Here is a 6,000-nt window from a genome sequence, read left to right as displayed (position 1 = left end):
AGCATGGATGGAGCGGGGCATGGTGAAAGGAGTCGGAATAGGGGCTGCCTACCTGTCAATCCATCATGGCAGGTGCTTGCAGGAAGAGGTTAAGAACCAGAGGTTTAAATTCACCTGTAGGTCCCCACTGGAAGTGAATTGAGCAGGGCCTTATTCTAGCCCAGTGTTTCCCAAACTTGGGACGCCGCTTGTGTAGGGAAAGCCCCTGGCGGGCCGGGCTGGTTTGTTTATTTGCCGTGTCCGCAAGTCTGGCCGATCGCAGCTCCCACTGGCCGCGGTTTGCCGCTCCAGGACCACCCAGAGGATTCAGGGGGCCTGGGGCAAAGCAATTTTCAGGGGCCCCTTCCATAAAAAAAGTTGCAATACCATAGAATACTATATTCTCGTGGGGGCCCCTGAGGGGCCTGGGGCAAATTGCCCTACTTACCCCCCGGGCGGCCCTGCGCCACTCTAGGCCAATGGGAGCTGCGGGAAGCGGTGCGGGCTAAGGGATGTACTGGCCGCTGCTTCCCGCAGCTCCGATTGACCTGGAGCAGCGAACCGCGGCCAGTGGGAGCCGCGATCGGCCGAACCTGCGGATGCAGCAGGTAAACAAACCGGCCCGGCCCGCCAGGGGCTTTCCCTACACAAGCGGCGTCCCAAGTTTGGGAAACACGGGGCTAGACAACTGGGCCTTGATCTTCAAAGGTATTGAAATCAATAGGAGTTAGGCACCTCCTACCCTTGGAGGATCTGGGCCTTGATCAGGTCACAAAAGCACTCTGTTCGTGAGTGGGAATCTCGAGTGGGATGTGTGGCAAGGTAGTCAAGTTTGGGACAGCTGAGCTCTCTGGTTGGAAGCTTGCACTGCCCCCCCCCCACCCCAGAAGTGGATGTGGGGCAGGTCACACTTTTCCATTGCATAGGGTACTTTTCCATTGCATGTCGTGCTCCCAAATCTAAGCTTTTGTTCTAAAGAAAGCCAAGCCCCCAGCTCATCCGGTTGCAAACAAACTTTTTTCACACTTGAAAATAGCACCATTTCCAAGAGTGCTTATCAGTGATCTGTTCGCCAGTACTGGTGCTGACTGTGGTAAGTGCAGATAAGGACAAACTGCACACAGCACTGCCTCAGCTAAACCGACTGCAGGAAAGAGCTACTTCCTAACATAGACAAAGCCAACATCTTCACCAGTCAATGGAATGCCAACTGATGGGGGGACCGACTGGCTAAGCAGCAGGTCTGCAGAAAAGGACCTGGGGATTACAGTGGATGAGAAGCTGAATATGAGTCAGAAGTGTGTCCTTGTTGCCAAGAAGGCTAACGGTATATTGGGCTGCATTAGTAGGAGCATTGCCAGCAGATCGAGGGAAGTGATTATTCTCCTCTATTCAGCATTGGTCAGATCACATCTGGAGTACTGCATCAAATTTTGGGCCTCCCACTACAGAAAGGATATGGACAATTGGAGAGAGTCCAGTGGAGGGCAACGAAAATGATTAAGGGGCTGGGGCACATGACTTATGAGGAGAGGCTGAGGGAACTGGGCTTATTTACTCTGCAGAAAAGAAGAGAGTGAGGGGGGATTTGATAGCATCCTTCAACTACCTGAATGGGGGTTCCAAAGAGGATGGAGCTCGGCCGTTCTCAGCGATGACAGAACAAGAAGTAATGGTCTCAAGTTGCAGTGGGGGAGGTCTAGGTTGGCTATTAGGAAAAACTATTTCACTAGGAGAGTGGTGAAGCACTGGAATGGGTTACCTAGGGAGATGGTGGAATCTCCTTCCTTAGAGGTTTTTAAGGCCCGGCTTGACAAAGTCCTGGCTGGGATGATTTAGTTGGGGATTGGTCCTGCTTTGAGCAGGGGTTGGACTAAATGACCTCCTGAGGTCTCTTCCAACCCTAATCTTCTATGATGCCATCATGTGCAGCCAGCCGGAAACAACCAAGGTGGGACATGCCTCATTAAGCTCCAGGGGGCGTGGACTAAAAAGCGTAGCGATGATTTAAAAGTCAACACTGTTACACATTTCATTGCTAATAAAACATGCAGGGAAATAGAGGAACTATTGTATTAGGTGAAGTCCTCCTACATAGGACGTCTACACTGCAGCTGAGAGCGAGCTTCCCAGACTGGGTAGACAGACTCACATTAGCAGGGCTTGAGCTAGCCGGCTAAAATGAGCCGTGTGGACATTACAGCTCTGACTCAGACTCACGCTAGACACCTGAGCTCAGATCTGGGGGTCGCGTGGGCCTGGGAGCCCTAGCTGCTGCTCAAGCCACATCATCCGCACTGCTATTTAAGTGCTTTGCTTGAGACCAGCTAACACAAGTTTTTCTACCCACGCTGGGAGGCTCACTTCCTGCTGCAGTGTAGACATAAACCTGGTGCAGGGCTTCTATGGGTATGTACTACTAATTAGGTCCCACTTAAACCTTGCTTAGGCCTTGTGCAGAACTTCTGCACAGGGGAAGATTTCATCCATTGTAAAGCTCTGCAAGTCCCCCATGAGCAGTATTCAGAGATCATGAGAGCACGAAGCTTAGCTTTCAGTGAAACTTAATAGAGTACTTTCCCCCTCCTTCTGACCCCTGGCTACCCCCTTCACTATGAGCTCCAACTAGTGCTAGACGTTCTCTTCCTAAGAAAAGGATGAGTATCACAGAAAACTGGCTAAGGTTAAAATCAACTAGACCATAGACCAGGGGTTGGCAACCTTTCAGAAGTGGTGTGCCGAGTCTTCATTTATTCACTCTAATTTAAGGTTTCACGTGCCAGTCATACATTTTAATGTTTTTAGAAGGTCTCTTTCTCTAAGTCTATAATAAATAACTCAACTATTGTTGTTTGTAAAGTAAATAAGGTTTTTAAAATGTTTAAGGAGCTTCATTTAAAATTAAATTAAAATGCAGAGCCCCCCAGACCGGTGGCCAGGACCCAGGCAGTGTGAGTGCCACCGAAAATCAGCTCGCATGCCACCTTCGGGCATGTGTGCCATAGGTTGCCTCCCCCTGCCATAGACTAATCTACCAAGGGAAGCACTGAAAGCCTCACCTCAGCGAGAACTTCAAAATTAGACTGGACAAAACTCTAGAAAACACGGCGGAACTTGTTTTACTGCAAGAGGCAGGCTACTTATGTGGAGGGCTGGCTGGAAAACAAGAATTCAGTTACGCAAAATTCTGCATTGCATTCCATTATAATGTGGAGTGAAACCAAGACCATTCAAATAGTTCTGCAAAGAACCCAAAACAAACCAGCCCCCTGTGGGAGAGCAACCAATAGCCTGGGGGTTAGGGCACTCAGATGGGTAGTGGGCAAACCACGTTCAAGTCCCTGGTATATCAGAGACTTGAAGCTGGGTCTCCCCATCATGCCCTAATGGCTCGGCTGCTCTGGAATGGGTGTCTTTGTCCTGTTTTGACCAGCAATTCCATCCTGGGCCTGAGAACCCTTCCCAATGAAAGTTTAGTCAAAACTGCTCTCTTTCAAGTCTAGCTATATTTCTACGGCACCTAACACCTTGGAAAGAGATTTTCAAAGGCGCAAACTTAACTCCTTTATGCCTTTGAAATTCTACCCCAAGGGTGTCTTATACTTGGAGGTTAAAACAGTATTTGTGTTGACTGGAAACTCTGTATTGTTCTAGCAAAATAAGTGTCAGTTTTAATGTTTTACAGTATAATCTCTGCCAGTGAAATATCTCCAGTAAATGCACAACAGTGCAATCACAACAGTCATTAAGCTATAAGCGTTTAAGCCTGAGAACACTGGTGTGTTTGCTGAAGCCAATGAATTTAGGGAATGATCCTGTAGCATTGCAGTTTGTTGAAATTTTGACATTGTCTTCAATAGGAGCATAGCACTCCACAGTTATGTTATAACCCCACTTGTAGTTCTGGATAATTCTCCCTCTGGGCTAAAACTTTCCATATTTGCTTTCAATCCAGAATTAATCTGCTTTTTAGATGTCTGAGGGAAAAAGTTTCCAACTGTTTGAGTAACTGCAAGCCAAAAACAAAAACAAATATAAAGTGGGCGGGCGGGGAGGGAGGAGGATTTTTAACTCGCTCGCTATTAACTCAAAAATGACTGATTCAAGAGCACTCAAATTTGGCACGTTTCACAGACCTGAGGATTAAGGTGTTTTTTTTGGTTTTTAAAGTTACCAGCAACTAAATAAACTCCCTCCATGCTCAGTGGGCATCTCAGTTGCTAAAGAAGGAACAAAAATTAACATTACTAGTAGGGCTGGGCAAAACGTGTATTGTTTGTCAGAAAAGACTAGTTCTGGTCACCCATGAAAACTGCTTGTGAATTTGATCTGATTAGTTTTGACTGGGCAAAAAAGTTTTTCGAGTGAGAGGGTACTTTTCCCCTTTTAACCAATGGTGCATTTGCTAGGATGTAGGAAAATCAGGGTTGAATCCCCACTCTGGAGAGGGGACTTGAACTCAGCTTTCCTGTGAGCATCCTAACCACTGGGCTCAGGGGTATTCTAGGGTGGGCTACTCTCAGTCACTCCTGTTGAAACTGTTCCATTTTATATAAACACATAAATCTTCATTGTGCCAGTGAGCTCCCCATTAGCTTGGCAATTAAGGCACTCGGCTGGAAGGGAGGAGACATGGAAGCAAATCTTCTCTGCCCAATCCCAAAACACAATCATTCACCTAGCTCCAATGATCAGGGAGCTCAGTGAAACGCACATTCCCACTGCCTGCCCTGAATGGGGTCCTGACACAGTGAGGGAGCAGTGCGCAGCTAATAAAGAACCATTTAACTCAGTAAAGATCTTTTAAGGAAAAAAAGCTACCTTTAAACAAAAACAAAACAAACAGGAGTCTGAGAACAAGGTGAGTGCAAAGGAAGCCTCCCTACTCCCCCACCCCCCTTTGATTCTGCCTCTTTAGGTAGTTTGGGGCATTTTGCACCTTTCATTCAAAATTAAATGTTGCTTTCTATGGTGAAGATAGTATGCCAGTGTGAACACGCGCTGCTACCCAGTAAACCCAGACTTAGTGAAAACTCACTCATGCTCAACCATGGGGGTCTGAAGGCAGCCCTGTCACCCTGTTTGCTCCCGTGATGGGTGATCTTCAAAATCTACTAATGGAGTTTTTTCCTGGCCTCCCACTTTCCTTTGCTTTATTCAAAAATGAAAAACCCCAAGAAGTGAAATGCCTCACACTACAGTACATGTCACACACATACTAAGGGACGTTTGACGGTATGAATCTAAGCACACAGAGGCCAGGAAATGAAAAGATGGTTGTGATAGTATATTAACAGCCTTCTCATTGCACATTCTGTATGCATTTAGATACATCCTTTACAAGCTAAAATCAAAACGACACATGTAATGGGAGCAGACTAACACTGGGAGATCCTTCACTCTTCCAGTTCCTGACTAGGGAACTTTAAAGCTCACAAGATTAAATGACACGTTGCCGGAATATTGCATTTATGGTCAGTGGTTGAAAGTTGGGAACATAAGCTGTAGGGGGTAGTCGCTATAAAGATTTGTGAACTCATCAAATGGAATATCCATACAAATAAGCAGAAATAGCAGTGAAGGGTCTTCAAGTGTGTGTTTAGAAGCACAATTTTGCAAGGGGCTTTAAGCTAGTTTAGTGAAATAGGTCACTGTACATACTAACTCAAAATAAAGAGATCAGAGAAGTGTGGCTACTTGCCATATGCCTTTGATGGGAACTTCTCATGCTTTATCTTGCAAGAAACACAAAGAAGGACGAGCCAAAGCCGCTCAGTTCTCTGACAAAGTACTGAAGAGGGTGGGACACTTATAAATCAGCTGTCTTTGGCTCAACACTGTGTCCACCGACAACTGAATATATGCCAAAAAAAAGATGAAGAGCCTACACTCTTTCTTCATTTACTGTTTAGAGCATGTAGAATTTACACAGGCTGGAATTAAACTCATTTGCAAACTGTAGACTCTTTTCAGCACAGATGTTCCGTAACCAGCACACAGCATAGACCGACAGCAGGGTAC

Source organism: Malaclemys terrapin, chromosome 10 (assembly GCF_027887155.1).
Source record: "Malaclemys terrapin pileata isolate rMalTer1 chromosome 10, rMalTer1.hap1, whole genome shotgun sequence".
NCBI lineage: Eukaryota > Metazoa > Chordata > Testudines > Emydidae > Malaclemys > Malaclemys terrapin.
Note: the sequence above shows the minus strand (reverse complement) of the source record.